General features: G+C 45.8%; 1 long non-coding RNA gene across 1 annotated transcript; it reads right to left on the minus strand.

Annotated features, from left to right (window-relative positions):
• Nucleotides 1-950: 950 nt before the first annotated feature.
• LOC138827342 (uncharacterized) lies at nt 951-9,541 on the minus strand. Its single transcript, XR_011372044.1, has 3 exons — nt 9,375-9,541; nt 1,567-1,749; nt 951-1,376 (listed from the first exon to the last, which is right to left on the minus strand). It is a non-coding gene; the product is annotated as an uncharacterized lncRNA (long non-coding RNA).
• Between the last annotated feature and the right edge of the window lie 7,064 nt (nt 9,542-16,605).

Raw genomic sequence — 16,605 nt, forward strand, 5'->3', positions numbered from 1 at the left:
CCTCCTGTTGGTTTTGTTTTTTGTTTTGGTATGGGTTTTTGTTTTGGTATGGGTTTTTGTTTGTTTGGTTAGTAGCACTGGGGTTTGAATGGAAGACTTTTTACCCATGGGCTGGGCACTCTACCGAGCCATTTTTTGCTCCGGTATTTTGAGACAGAATCTTGATTTTTTTTTCCCCACACCCATGCCTACACCACTATAATCCTATTTTATGATCCCCACAATAGCTAACAGATGCCTGCCATTGTATCCAGCTTTTTATTAGTTGAAATAAAGTCAGGCAGACTTTTTGCCCATGCTGGCCTCTAACAGCAATCCTCCCAAATCAGCCTCCCCAAAAGCATGTGAGCATGAGGCATTGTACCAAGCTTTGAATTAACCAAGATCTAAGTGTACCTTTGAAAGCCCACAAGTGGATCTGTGGCTCAGCCTTCCCTGGCTGTGTCACACAACCTGCTGAAGTCCCATGGCTCCTGCTCTTCCAGCACACTTCCACGCTGCCCGATCACTGTCCCATGGGTTCAACTTTTATTTCTTCAAACCCAAATTTTCTTTGATATTTCTTAATTCTGATTTGTTGTCTAGGTCATCACCTTAATTTCCAAGTGATTTGTAGTCTTTTGGATTCTCATCGAGACAGTGGTCAGGTCTATTAATCACCAATTCTGTGTCATCACTTTGGGTCTGCTTCATCCAGCTGAAAACAGAGCCCGTGAACTTCACGTTCATTACACTTATTCTTGCACAGAATGCTTTTAACCTTTTGCTAATATCTGAGCATGTCTGACTGACTCAGAAAACATGAGAAGTAAGAGCCAGAGCCTTTATTGTGTGATGCAGATTTATAGCAGTTCTGAGAGTGGCTTTCCTCTGAATTAGTCACACACACACACACACACACACACACACACACACACACACACACACACACACACACACACACAAACACGGAAGAAAAACTCTTGAAAATCTTAAAAGAAAAACAAAAAATACCAGATCCCTGAAACTCAGACCAAACAAACTCCTTATTCTATAGGAGTGGGACCCAAGAATCTGCAAATCAACACAGCAGGGTGGGAGGCCCGTGGACTCATGTGTGTTGAAATGATGTTAGAAAATGAAGTGACCCTTTAGGTGAAGAATAAAGTATCTAGCAGTGGGCGTGAACCTGTCAGAATGGAGGAGGTTATGCTGTTTGATGGTAACAATCAGCCCCATTCCAGAGGCATGATTCTTTGCTCAGATTATATCCCCTGCATGCATTTGTGCAAGTCAGCTTTCCATCGCTGTGACAAAACGTTTGAGAGCAGGAAAGATTGGTTTTCAAGGTACCCAAGACTTCAGCCTATGGCTATGCAGCTCCGCTGTTTCAGGGCCTGTGGAGAAGCAGAATTTCATGGAGTAGATCTTATGGTGGAGCAGAGGAGGAAAGGGAAGGAAGAGAGGGAGAAGAAGAGTGGGAGGAGGAGGGAGACGGGGAGGGACAGGGGGAATGGGGGACACATTCCCAATATCCCCTTCCAGGTTATTCTCCAAATGACTGAGCTTCCTTCCATGAGGCCCTACCTCCTCAAGATTACAGTTGTGCAACAGGCCAGCAAGGAAGCCTTTAACACATCAGCCTTGGAAGGAACTTCAGCTCCAAACTCTAGCACATGAGGGCTGGTGTAGGTGAAAGCCAAGAGAAAGTTCTGCTCCAATCTTCTCACGCGTATGCAAGCTGATGGAGGATCCACCATCTTGAACTCTCTAGGATACCAAGAGAAGATGAGGAGGTAGGAGTGATGAAGATGAGGAGTCCCAGGTGTGTGGGACTGGCCCGGTGGGAGGGACCTGCTTTATGTCCACCCACGGCTCTTTGGCCAACACTAGTCTCGTGATCCCATCAAACTGGAAGACAGGGCAGAACATGCAAAGGTCTTAAAACCTCAAAAGGTAAACACACCTGCTCCAGTGAGCTAAGGAGTAGAGATTTCCACCACACAGGGAAACTGGTTTGTTTTCCAAAGCCTAAGTTTGAAGAACCATCAATGGAAGCTTTTTCCACAAATCCATACAGAAGTCAGTACAGGGAACCCTACTCCCTACGGGGTTAGACATTAAAATCCTATTTCAATACTTTTGATTAAGTGCAAGCCACCCAAAAGACAGTATTAAGAATGTAAATGTCAGATTGTCTTCCCACAGCAGATTGCCTAATAGATGAACGGAGACAGAGGCTGGCTGGCGGCTAAATGAGTCTTCAGAGGAACACAGCACATAGATGTGTCCTATTGATCAAACTGTCTGAAGATTTCAACCCAACTGTTACTTAAGCACCTATTAAGTGTGCCAAGAAAATGCTAGTCGCTTTCTAGTGGTATCAGTAGAAGGAAGTGTACCAGCTCCACAAGCTAGCTCCCCGCATCCTAGGAGAGAAAAGTTGCCATTTTGACATGTCCCTACCTGGGCATTTGGTTCCAGTCATCACAGCCATCCACATACCAGCTACCCATATCACGGAGGCATGAGCCACTTCCTAATGCTCCCAGACAGAGCTGGCCAGTCCCTAATTCAAGAGAGCCAGGCCAGGCCAGAATCAGAAATACACTGTCTCAGTAGACAGTATAACATAGACAAGGGATGTCTACATTAAAATACTTTGTGTTCCTCTGGTAGGTGGCAGATCACAGCTTTGATGATGAAGCCACTTGAAAGTACATGAATTCTTTATTTGACATAAGATTTAGAGATAATTATGAATGGTTGCAAATGGCAACAAAGTATAGTCTCTGCTTTTTTATATCTAGTTTGGCAAAACATGAAAAATGTTATTTTTTCAATGAATCCTGAAAGCACCTGAATTCTTAACGTATCTGATTATAGTCATAATCCTTCTGTGTGCACAGACACATCCCTCTGTCTGGAGTTTGCAGTTCCGCCTGAGTTTTAACTCAGCCTTCAAGACCTCATGCTTCCCCATATTTCATATAATAGCTTTGGAAGGAAAAGTTGACATTAGCAGCAGTCCAAGTATGAAAGTGATCCATGGGCTGGGAAGGTGGCTTAGTGGTAGTGATTGCCTAGTGTGCATGGAGCCCTGGGTTCAGTTCCTCAGTACCACATACACAGAAAACACCAGAAGTGGTGCTGAGGCTCGAGTGGTAGAGTGCTAGCCTTGAGCAAAAGAAGCTAAGGGACAGTGCCCAGGCCCTGAGTTCAAGCCCCAGGACTGGCAAAAAAAAAATGGTAAGAAAAAGATCCACACAATTTTTATCAAGTAAACAGCTGTATCTCGACTCTGCTATCCTGACCATTTCCTTTGAGTGTAAAATTTTAGCTTCCTTCATTGTATTTGCGGTTGTCACACTATTTCTTGTTATTAACCCAAGCTTCTGTGATCTGGATTCTAGGATGTTTCCATAGTTAATGCAGGCCCTTGACGCAAGACAGAGAGCAGCACCGCAGCTGTGGGACCGTCAACACTGCTTCCAACAAAGTCCTCACATCCCTGGCTCGTAGCAGGGCTCCAGGAAATTTAAACTAAGAATCATGCAACACACTGTGTGTCCTATTACTTCTGAAACCATTTGTCTTGCTTCCTTTCTAATAGCCTTTGTGCCTGCTTTCCATCGTATTAGAGACGAGTGCTTAAGTGAAAACGGAGGAAAAATAAACCAAAGCATTTGTATTGATTTCTTTGGATCTGGATCCTCAATCAAGCTGTAGATCCAACACTTGCCTTTTCAATATGCTTTTTAGCCCCTGATTTTTGTTCTCTTCCAATCCCCATTCTCTGAATCCTGGCTCCTTCCTTCCCTCTCCCATTAAAAGGCTATTACCAACTCTGTTTCTGTAAACCAGGGAGTCAGCAAAATTTCAGAACATAGTTTCATTTCCTTTCCAATTAAATTTAAACATGAGATAAACCCTATTATGACTTTGACCTGAAACCACCATGGGACCTTGAAGGAAAAATTTTATATTTCTGTTTTGCTCTGGTATCTGTCTATATTAGTGCCCATTGAAAAGGCTAAAATTATTTTCCTCCCAAAGGAAACAACACTTTTTTCACCAAACTTTATTCATAAAGCCTTCAAAGTTATGAGCAGACTTTTAAATTTTATTCCAGCATATATCATTGCAGTATAATTCACAGAAAAAAATACTGAGATACATGACTTTCTTTAGATCTTCTCTAATTCTATATTCTTCTTTTTGGACAACAATTCTGTACTTTATTTGATGTTTAGCAACTGCAGCACATCTCCAATTGTTCTACTCCTATTTTTTTCTTTTTTCCAAACATTCAGCATTAAGAACCTTTTCTTGTCTTCTACAATTTGAATAGTCTTCTCATCTTAATACCCCCCATTGTGGCATTTTAGTATTCAAACAAGGAGATTTATTACTGCTGGTACAGAGTTCAGTACATTTTGAAAATGCAATTGACTATACCACAAATACACTAACATATAACACAAAATGATTAATATGACATATGCAATACCACAATATAAGTTTTATATAAAAATGAAGATGTTATGAAATTAAGATATTACCATATTATTAAATTATGCCAAAAAATTACTATCACTACAAAAAGTAACACGAAATTGCAGCATTTATTCCAACCTTCCTTTGTAAAGAACTGGCTCTCTAGCCGGGTGCCGGTGTTCATGCCTTTAATCCTAGCTACTCAGGAGGCTGAGATCCAAGGATCTCGGTTCAAAGCCAGCCCAGGCAGGAAACTCCGTGAGACTCTTATCTCCAATAAACCACTAGAAAACCAGAAGTGGAGCTGTGGTTCAAGTGGTAGAGCTCTAGCCTTGAGCTGAAGAGCTGAGGGACAGTGCCCAGAGTTCAAGCCCCATGATCAACAACAAAAAAAAAGAACTGGCTCTCTGTGGCAACCCTCACCTGGCCCCTTCCCTGGAACTCGTGGGCTCGTAGGAGGCACTAGTGTGGGCCACCTCCCAGAAGCCTCTGCTCTGTCTGGCCAAAGAGTTACCCTTTTCTCCCACAACCTCATTAGAATTAAGCTCTCCGAAGTATGTTTTAGAGGATAGCAGCACAAGGCTTTAGATATTAATTATCCTGAACTCATCATTTTCATCAGTCTTGTAGAAGAAAGGGAGGCAGATTCATCACCCAAGCCTTTGGGCTCTTAGGAGCTGGGTAGCAGTTACCATCTGCTCTGTGGTGGGGTTCTCTGGACACCCTGGCCTCTCTGTGGACAGGCTTCACGTTGTCTTCAAGTTGCAGGTTTTCACAAGCTTGCTGCTCCTCCAGGAGGTCTGAGGGGCCCGACAGGTCTGAGGGGCCTCAGCAGGGGCCTGGGCAGCATCATATCATGACACTCAGTGCCCTCCCTTGCAAACCAACAGCGGCTCCTTCCCCCTCTTCTCTTTCTCCTGCTTCAGCTCATCTGGGACTTCCATGTGTTCTTTATAGAAAGCTATGTGCTCTTCAGATGTGTTTTGACTGCTGGCTGAGTAGATGTTGGCGGTCATCTGCTTGACTCTGGAAGGTAGTGGGTGAAGCAGGTTTTCAGCTTCTTCTTGTGCTTGTGTGTCCTGCTTCCTCTTCCCAAACAGGCCATGGATCCAGAGCTTGGGGAAAGAGCCTGGTGTGCCGGCTTTCTCGGGCACTGGGCACAGGTTACTCAGGCACCCACAGCTGATCTTGCAGCTCTTGGTTGCGCGCCAATGTGCATTTCATGGTCTCGTATTCCTTTTCCATTGTCTCAAGGATCTTGTGCCAATCCTCAGCATACTGACCCCATTCCTCCCCTTCTTCTCCAGTATCCATAGCCGCCGCTGCTGCTCCAGGATCTGGGGAACAAGGCTCTGGTTCTCCTCTACCTGGGTATGAAGTTGCTCCTCCAGGTTCTTGAGCTCCTTCTGCAACTGGAGGACCTGGGCCTGCAGCTCAGGCTGAGAGGGCTCTGCAGGGCGCTGTGGGGGCTGCAGCTCTGCCAGCTGCTTCTCCGTTCCAGCAGGTTAGTATCTAGCTCCAACACCTGCCTTGCCCCTTGCTCTTTCTCCTCTCTCAGTTGCTCATCTGCTCCAGGAGTTGCTGGCTCTTTTTCCTTCCACCTGGAGCTCTCCACCCTCAGATCTCCCACAAAGTTCTCTCTTTCCGGGCTGGGAAGGTGGCTCAGTGGTAGAGTGCTTGCCTTGCATGCATGAGGCCCTGAGTTCGATTCCTCAGCACCACATAAGCAGAAAAAGCCAGAAGTGGTGCTGTGGTTCAAGTGGTAAAATGCTAGCCTTGAGCTGAAAGGCTGAGGAACAGCATCCAGGCCCAGAGTTCAGGCCCCATGACCAAAAAAAAAAGAAAAAGAAATATATATATAAAGAAGCTGAGACCCGAGGATCGCAGGGGGCAGTGGCCAGACTGACCAAAAATTTAAAAAGTTCTCTCTTTCCAACTTTAATGTTGCCACCAACTCTTTCATATTTTCCAGTTGTCTTTCCAACTTTGCCTGCTCTTCTAGTGCTTGTAAATTTTGATCTTCATGTCGGCCTTTTGTGTCAGGAGCACTTCCAGCCTCTCCTGAAGCTCAGTGTTCTCTTCCTCCAGGTCATCATAGCTTCTAGCCTTTTCCTGGAGCTGCAGTTTCATGCAATTCAGGGATTTCACCAGCTCTAAGTTGTTCTTGTCAGTCTCACTTGGCTGGTGGAAACTGCAGACAATGTCATCTCTAGCTTTTCAACATGCTGCTGTGCAGCCTGAGGTGCTCCAGCGCTTTTTCAGTGACCACCTGCTGCATGTGGACCAGGGCAAATTGTAAATCGAATTTTTCTGAAAACAACATCTGTTTTGATAGCTTGTGGAGCTCCAGCTCTGTTTTCAGTGCTTCCTGTACATAAGCTATCTTCTCATTCTCTTTCCCCTGTAGATCCTGCATCAGTTGTTCAATCTCACTGCAGAGCTGCTGGTTTTGTATTCTGCTGGAGTCCAGGGCAAGCACCAGGTGTTTGTAGCATCTTTCCAGGTTCTCAGGGTTAATGGGACCTGTGACACCCTTGATCCTGGCAGCTCTCACTGTGCCCAGGGGTGGGTGAGGCTCAGGGTCAGCATGATCTCTGGCTGCACCCTCAGTTGAATTACAGTCCCCAGTGGTGTTTAACTTGTGGTTAACTCCCTTTTTAATATTCTTCTTTTTCTTGGATTCTGTGGGTCCTCCAGGATAATTCCATTGTAGGTATTCTTGCAGAGTCGTTTCTTTCCTATAGCAATGGTTTTTCATCTTGTTTGCTCAGAAGTCCAAGAGCTGGGATGGAAAAGGTAGGGGGCACATTCCCAGGCTTTCTGAAATCACCTCTATTCTTGCAATCACCTCCAACTATGACTGCTTCCTCCTGTGTCTCCAAAGTCACCTCAATTCTCTTGCTCACCACTCAGCACCTATACCTATTCTTGCAATCACCTCCAACTATGACTGCTTCCTCCTGTGTCTCCAAAGTCACCTCAATTCTCTTGCTCACCACTCAGCACCTATATCTCCCTCAACTGCTGGTAGTGGTGTCAACAGAGGGGAATACCAGTGTTACAAGACAGCATGGAACGTGGGTGTGGCCTCAATTCTTACATTCCATTGGCCAGAATGAAACATGAAAAAATAGAAAACATGGCCAGAATCTTGTGATCCAGCCAGAATGGATGGAGGCCCAATGCCAGCTCTACCTGCAGCCCTTCCCCTATGCAGCTCCACCCGTAAGGGGCATAGTAAGGTACCAGCTCTAGCTGGGTGCCTTGCTCTAATCCTTTGCTTCATATGGGGAAGCACCATCTTGTGGCTTGCAATATGGCCATCTGGAAATCAAGGACAGGCTGCAGAGTTCCCCTAACAGAAGGCATTCAGGCTCAGACTGATTTATCTTTAGAATTCTATTTTGCTCTCTGTCACTGGGATGTCTAAATGAGGCACCATCTAGTGCCTGTCTTTCTACTTGGGATGCTGAGATCAGGAGGTTCTTAGTTCAAAGCCAGTATTCTAACTCCAAATTTGCATTTAACCCAGCTGATGGAAGCTGAGAATTCAGATTCTTGCACATGCCTGAGCCACCCAGGGCAGAAAAGTTGGCAAGACTCCAGCTTAGTAAGGTGAGTCACCACTGTAATCTTAGCTGCTTCTGGCCATTCCTCCAGAGGCCTGGCCAACCGCAGCAGACTGAGATCCAGATCTTCGGGATCGTCCGTCACAAACTGACCCAGCGCCATCTGAACAGAGGCATGTCATTCTGTAGCTGGGAATGCCCTCCTTTCTCTACCAAATAAAACGGCGCTCATTTCCACACACTGGTGGCACGATGGCCTGGCGTCTTTCCCATCTTCCTACCGGTTGCTGGAGCTGGCAGCTGCATGGTCCACACCCTGAATCCTTGTCCAGATATGAGGAGGCCTTAACGACTGTAGAGTCTCCCACCTGGCTGTGCCTTCCAAACAATCCCGGAGGGCGGAGAGCGGAGAGCATCAGGCCTTGACACGGCACCAGGAGGCCATGCTGGGACTTGCCGCTCTCCCATCTCGTTAGCACATTCGGACCCCTCCGCCACGCGTGGATCCACCGACCGGGACTGGTCACGGGCTGCTTCTACCTTCAGTTCCGTGCACAGGCATCCATGCCACTGGGCAGGACCGGAAGTGATGGGCCGTCCACATCAGGCGGGACAGGAAGTGACGGCCTCTCCGCCACTGGACAGGACCGGAAGTGGCGGTCTCTTCACCACTGGGCAGGACCGGAAGTGGCGGCTCCTCCACCACGGGGCAGGAACGGAAGTGACAGCCCCTCCGCCATAGGGCAAGACCGGAAGTGACGGCCTCTCCGCCACTGGACAGGACCGGAAGTTGCGGTCCCTTCACCACTGGACAGGAACGGAAGTGACAGCCTCTCCACCCACCACTAGAGAGGACCAGAAGTGGCGGTCCCTCTACCACTAGACAGGACCGGAAGTGACAGCCTCTCCATGGGACAGGACCGGAAGTGGCGACCCCGCCACCCCTGAGCAGGACCGGAAGTGGTGGCCCTCCATACTAGGCAGAGCCTGGAGGGTGCAAGCTTGAGTTTTAGAGGGGGGACATGAACATCCGAACCCTCGCCACGAGTACTCCTCCTTTAACACACGGCATAGCCGGAGTGGTAGCCCACTCCCGGAGCCCCAGCTCAAGGCCAACCCGGCCTCCATCGTAAGATCCGACTCAAAACACCAAAAGGAAAAAGCTACTTCTGTTGATAAGGAGTATATCCGTGTTGCTGTAAAAATGGTATCACAACTCCAATGGCAACCGGGAATAAATACAGCAGCTCTGTTGTAACGGAAGCCCTGGGACGTCCTCAGCATCCGGGGACTCAAACGTTTGGGAACCCGAGTGAGGGTGCCGCTCACCTTCGCTGGAGTCAGGGGTCTTCCTCTGCAACATCCACCTAGGCCAGCGAGACACCAGAGCTCCACCAGTGCTGATGCCAGTGTCCGCCGGGATGCGGACCGTGCGCTATTTTTCCCGTTCGTAAGTTTTGGCAGAGATGGGGCGTGTGCGCGTGTGCGCGCATGCGCGATCTCCTTCCCTCAGGACCTCAGCCGTTAGAATGATGGTAAGATCCTCCAAACAAGAGGCCCCGGCTTTCCTCCTGGGTCTTGGAGTTTCTCCACTATTGTGTACTTTTTAATAGAGTAAATGCACCATTGGCGTTCAGAGATGCCTCGTGATGGCTCACCTAACGCCGACACACGAGTGAGCGCTGGGTGTGTGCCCTCCCCCCGCAGTACATAGTCCCATTGCAGCTTCCTGGGGCAAAATGTCCTGTCTGCCTCCCAGACTTCCGCTTTGCATAGAAAAGATGAGAAGGGGTTGTAGCTGAAGCCCTCCCTCCCTGGTACTCACGGGACACCCCCTCCCCTGTGTTCTCAGGGTCACCCCCTCCCCTGGGTACTCATGCTCCCTGATCACCAGCCCGGATGTGAACTGGCTGTGCTTCTCCCATCGTCATGCCTGACCAGAAACTACTGATAGCATTTGTTGGCATTTATGGAATAAAGTCACCCATCCCGTCCGCCCTCCTTCCCTCCCCAGTGCCCTTCACAATGGATCCTTTCATTCTGTGACAAAATTGTGGACAAGTACCTGCAGAAGGTACAGGGAAATTCAATGTGAGTTCTAGAAGGTGGACAAGACTAGCATTCTCATTTTCCTCCTGGAAAATGAGACATGGGGCAGTAAAGCACCCAGTCGAAATTCACCAGGCTACCTAGAAAGAAAACCAGGAGGAGTCTCATCCAGTAATCAGTATGCACCACCGTTAGTCAGCCAAGTCAGCATTACCAGGCGTGGTAATTCTGATGTGCCTTCAGCATCGAGGGAATTGGTCCAGAAAGGAGGGTTGACACAGAGTCCACCTTGGAGAGCAACTCTTCCCAGAGATGGCCATGATTCCTGGAAACTTTTCAAGAGGCACCACAGATAAATCTCAGATGACATTTTCTCCTTGGTGGATTTCTGCCCATTTCTCACTAGTAGAGCCATGTATTTTTTTTTTTTATGAAAACACCAGCAGATTCTATGTTACCACTGTAAGTTCTACTCCTTGCTCCCTCTTTGGCCTTATTTCAGTGGCAGGGTGATTTACTTCCACATGAAGCACATACTCACTGCCATTCCTACCCTCTCCCCGAAAGATTTAGTAGACACTCTATACTAGAACAGCAATTATCACAGAATGTCAGCACATTAAGGATTTTACATTTTCCAAACAACACATGAATAATTTGAGCCCTGTGTGAACACAGCCCTAATAAATCACACATTTAATTTTCAAACACTTCCAAAAGCTCTAAAAAGGCCATCTCGTCTTCCTAACTTTAAAACACACCCTGGACTTTGTCTCAGAGCCTTGATTTATCTTTCCAAGGATTTGCTATTCCTGATCCACAAACACTTACGCAAGCACCCTGAATTTTTAATAAAATGGACTTATTTTAAATCACACTCTTAACATCAGAATGCACTGAACATTATTAAAACACTGACATTGTTTATGAACACAAAAACATGAATCAGCTTTTCAGACAAAAAGTCAGCTGTCCAGGTGCTAAGCTAGACACGTGTCAACCAGATAAAATTGGACTGTGACAAGTGGAAATTAGATTTGTTTCATGGGTGTAGTTAAAATGGAATGAAAACAAATCACAACCTTGGCCTTAGAGTTATAAGAATGGGTGACAAGATTTGTACTTTCTGGTACTAAAGAAAGCCATGTGCTTTAGAGATTTCCATTTTAGTTTCATTCGCCTGTTCTGGTACTTAGAAGATGACCCAGCTTGCGATAAGTACCGTGCTACAGTAGTCTTCATCTCTCTCCAAATGTCACAGCTGTGCAGATTAGAACCACTACCAAGACACAAACAAGAAACGCCCATCCCAATAACTTCTACTTGGTTCCTAAGTGTCATAAATTAACCAAATATGTTTAATTAAAAACAAAGTAAAAGCTACCATGGAAGTCCCCTTTATCCAGACACTGACAGTTGATCACTGACAATATTTTACTCAAACTCATACCCAGGAGGGTTAAGCACTGTCAACCAGGTAGAAGGTGGGTGCTGGTGGATCATACCTGTAATCTTAACTCAGCACAAGCTGCTAAGATCTGAGGATTGCAGGTTGAAACCAGACCAGGCCCAAAAGTCTACAACATTCCATCTCCAAAATAACCAACAAAAAGCTGAACTGGAGACATGGCTCAAGGGGTAGAGCTCCAGATAAACAAACAAGCTGTATAAGTGTGATGCCCTGATTTCAAAGCCTGGTACCTAAGTGGAGGAGGGGTTGTTTCAGAATCAGAATTTACCCATCCAATAGGTACATCGGCCTTTGAATGTGTAAGCTCCTAAGAAGAAATGAAAATAATAAGCTTTGGAAGCTCTTCAGCATAGAAAATCAAACTCTAATATAATAAAAGTTTCTTGGGGAAGACAGAAAATTGATACACAGTCTTAACAGTCTACTTTATCACAAAATGCTGACACATAAGCAATCCCATATATTGTCCTGAAAAGTCTTTTAAATATGACTGTAAATGTTTTTTTCCCTCAAACTATGTGTTCATATAAAAGCAAATACCAAACAAAACTCACATCTACTGCCATAATCCAAGCCAGTCACCCTGTGCCAATGCCAACCACTCTGAAACCACCCATGCTGTGCTGGGTGGGAGATACCACGTAGAGAGAGGTGGGCATGGCAGCTGTACTCCTAGCTACTCAGGAGGCTGAGATAGGAGACTCTTGATTCAGAACCAGCTTGGGCAGACAAATCTGAGAGACTCTTATCTCTAACTAGCCAGCAAAAAAATGGAAGTGTAGCTCAAATAGTAAAGCACCAGGCATAATACAAAAAAGGCTGAGCAAGAGCAAATCCCAGTGCTGAGGGGGGAGTGGGAAGGAAACTAAGTGGAAAGTAGGCAGTGCCAAAACTTACAGGAAGAAACTCCCCCTGAGTCTGAGCCAGGTGCTCTTCCATCCATCCCCACTACTCCACCATTCAGAGATGAGGCTCCCAGGTGAACCCTTGCAGAATCTCTGACTGGCACAATCATGAATGAATTAAAATGCATGGCTTTCTTTTTTAAGCCCTAAAATTCAGGAGGATATTTGTTTCACAGCAACAACTGAAGTGTGATTAAGTGCTAAGTAATAGAAATGGTCATTACTTCTTTAATTTACAAGATATAAACACTGATATATAACAATTTTAAAAAGATAAGCTCTTCCCCTCCTTGGGTTTGAACTTGTGGCCTTGGGCTTGCTAAGCAGGCACTGAAGCTTGAGTGAAACTGTCAACCAGTTTTTGTTTTCATTCTTTTTTCAGGTAGGACTCATGTTTTTGCCCAAGGTGGGCCCCTGACTGTGACTCCCTTACTTACACCTCCTGAATAACTGGGATTACAGGTGTAATCCTAGATTTCCACTTTAAAATTAAAAAAGTCTTTATCTAAAATACTGTCATCACACGCAGAGTTATAATACTTGACAAGGAGAACTTTGTTTGAAAGGCTGAAATAGAGCGACCAGAAGTTCAAGGTAATGGGAAAGGCCCCTTTGTCTGAGAAGGCCCCGCAGGGAAAGGGGTTGCAGTGTGTCCCCTGGGTGGCTGGGTTATGATGTGCTGAAACAGTGGAAAGAATTCAGCCAGGGACCTGGAGCCACTGGCAGAACTTGTGCAGAACCTGCACTTTCGGGTACCATTTGTACCTATCACAGGGAGTCTGCGCCCCAGGGCTCACAGGGGAAGGGCCTAGACAGCAGGTAGGCCTGAAGTCCTGCAGAAGGCAACAAACCTCAGAGAGGGCCAGTGGTGAAAAAAGATTTGGCAGCCACTGGAGAGCATCTACAGTGCTGAGGGTATCGCCTGACTCCACTGACTGGAACTGGGTTGCAACTCAAGATTAGAAAGTTGCCTAATTATAGCTGTGTGAACCTGCTGTTTCTGGGGCTCATTAAAAGACCCAGTGCGTAAGGATTAAGAGCCTATCTCTGCAACCCAGGCCTGCCTCTGCTCACTTGGGGCCTGGACACCTTAGCTATCTAGAGCTCTGATGTGACTATTGAACACTAGGGACTTGGCTGCTCAATGGAGAGACCTTGTCATTATCGGACACACCACTGGTCTCAAAGGCTGAGGACCACAAAATACTCATGTTTCATGTTGATTATCCACTAAAGTGATACTATCTTTATTTAGATAACATATATAATAAAAACTCCTTCATTTCTTTACTACGATAGCCTAAAGTTTGAATCCATATTTGTACCTCATTATGCTTTAGAGGAATTCTAATAAACTCAACTCTTTGAAGTGTTATAAGGACTAAGTAAAATTATCCAACTGACCTACAATAGTGGTTTACTTGTAGTAAATGTTTTTTCCTTCCTTCCTCCTTCCTTTCCTCCCTTCATTCTTTTAACTGACTTCCTTTCTTCCTTTATTCATTCCCTCCTTCTCTCTCTCTCCCTCTCTCTCCCTCTCTCCTGTCATCTATTCATCCAACACACCTCAATTGAACTATTAATGTGTCAGGCACTCTTCTAGGTGGATTGCAGCACTGAGAGTCACAATACAGCCTCCCTCTTCCCCCCTCCCCAATTAATAGTAGTAACTGTGTTCAAATTAATGATGATTAACATAGCTAATATGATGGTTCAGTAATGCAGATAGAGTAGCTCTCGTGTCTGCTGCTCTTGGGCATCAGCTGTTGGAAAGATGGGGTCCTCGGAATATATCGCTACCTAGGGGCCCACTTGAGTATACACACCAAGCACTGACATTGAAAAACCCAAACTGAACCTAGATGATGAAAGCCTGGAGGAGTCCAGACAGGAGATTTCCAAGGGGATAGCATGGTGGGGAAAGAAATTGAGGCAGAGACCAGGCTCCAAGAAAGAACTGAAGGAAAGCTAAGGATCAAATGCCATAAGAATGGGGAAAGCAGAATCTCAGCCAGGCTGACCACAGCTGACCAGCCTTCATCAGTCCTCCGTGCTGATGTCTCTGGGTCACATGCCTATGTGGAGGAAATGGAATATTTCCTATCAGATGCTGGCTGGTCCCTGGAAGACAGCCCGTAGTACAATGAGGAAGACAAATATCCACAAATACCCACTTACAAGGCAAACCATGCCAGCCCAGAGTCAGCCATCTTCTTATTAACTCACACCTTTCCAACTTGCCCCCTCAGGGCTCCATGTCAAGGACTAAGGAGGGAGTGTGGACAGAGAACTAACAACTGAGGAAAAAGAATTTCTCCTTGAAGTGAAAAAACTTCTCTGAAACTGTGGTGAAGGGTGAACATATTGGTTAATATACCCAAACCATCGTACTATATTCAATAGTATGTGAATTATGTGGCATTGTTTTTAAATTTTTAATCAGATTAAGAAAGCTATAATGCCCCAGGAATTGAGAAGCTTTTGTTCCTATTTTATAAGTAAAGTTTTATTTGTAAGTATACCTGAGACTCAGTTGACTTTTATTTCAGTGGTACATTTTAGCATCTTGAGAAGAAATTAAAATCATTTTTCACCACATTTTTATTGAGTTCTCTATTTTGTTTTAATTTTGCTCATTCAGTATTCTCCACATAGTCCTGAAGTGTTATAGTAACTAATAAAATGAGCTTTTATAAATCAGTCTTCTTGCTGGGTGCTGGTGGCTCATGCCTATAATCCTAGCTACTCAGGAGGCTGAGATCTGAGGATCACAGTACAAAGCCAGCCCAGGCAGGAAAGTACATGAGACTCTTATCTCCAATTGACCACCACAAAACCAGAAGTGGCACTGTGGCTCAAAGTGTTAAGAGAGTTGAAAAACTCGAGCTCAAGCCCCACAACTAACACACACAAAATCAATCTTCTTTTTTGGGGGGGGGGTCTGGTTGTGGGGCCTGAACTCTGGGCCTGGGTGCTGTCCCTCAGCTCTTCAGTTCAAGGCTAGTGCTCTACCCCTTGAGCCACAGTGCCACTTCTGGCTCTTTTCTTTTTGCTTATGTGGTGCTGAGGAATTGAACCCAGGGCCTCCTGCATGCAAGGCAAGCACTGTACCACTGAGCCACCTTCCCAGCCCAAAGTCAATCTTCTTAAGCCGGGCACTGGTGGCTCATGTCTATCATCCAAGCTACAGGAGGCTGAGATCTGAGGATTGCAGTTTGAAGCCAGCTCAGGAAGGAAAGTCAACAAGACTCTTAACTCCAACTAACTACCAAAAAGATAGACATGGAGCTGTGGCTCAAGGAGTAAAGCAAAAAAAAAAGCTCTGGACAGTGCCAAGGCCATGAGTTTGAGCTCCAGGACTGACACTCAAAAAAAAAAAAAAAAAAGAAAGAAAGAAAGAAAGAAAAGAAAAGGAAAAATCAAGATGCGTTGTACTCATACATTGACATGTTGAATTAAAACTCCTTTGTACAACTCTTATAGATAATTTTTTAAGTAAAAGAGTAAAACACACACAACTGATCCTCCAGATGCTGCCTGCAGACAGCAGGCGTTTCCATGGAAACCACTTATTTTCCTGGTTTCTCTGGAAAGATGTGGATGGCGCCTCTGTTTGCCCCGCTCTGGGCTACACTTGACATACACGGAAGGGGAAAACCACCTGCAAAGATTTGCCATCAAAGTCCCCCCCCTCTACCCAAAGGCTGAGTTTGGGGATCAACTCCCCACCTGGATGCCAGAATGCTAAGCCTCCAGTGGGGTGCAGAGCATCTGCTCCTGGGGTTGATGCACAGCGTGTAGCTGTCCCCATGAAGTGACAATGGAGCACACAGGCACACAGGCACTGTCCTGAGCGCTCCGTGATGGGAGAGGCCTTCCTGCCAGACAGAGCTAAGTGGACTCCTAGCAGGCAGAGGAAGACGGGAGCCACCTCGCACCCTTTCAAAGGCCAATCATAAAATCTACATCACAACCTTTCTGGAGATTCACAGAGAAAACGAAGATATCACCATTAATATCATCATTAATTTTATATTCCCTCAACACAAGCCTATTTATTCCTTATAGCATAGCTGCTGCTTATCACTTTTGCTAAGCTTATGCATAGATTTATTTTGCTCAGGCTCAGTATCTC

This window comes from Dipodomys merriami, unplaced genomic scaffold (genome assembly GCF_024711535.1).
Source record: "Dipodomys merriami isolate MVZ:Mamm:240054 unplaced genomic scaffold, mDipMer1.0.p SCAF_154, whole genome shotgun sequence".
Taxonomy (NCBI): Eukaryota; Metazoa; Chordata; class Mammalia; order Rodentia; family Heteromyidae; genus Dipodomys; species Dipodomys merriami.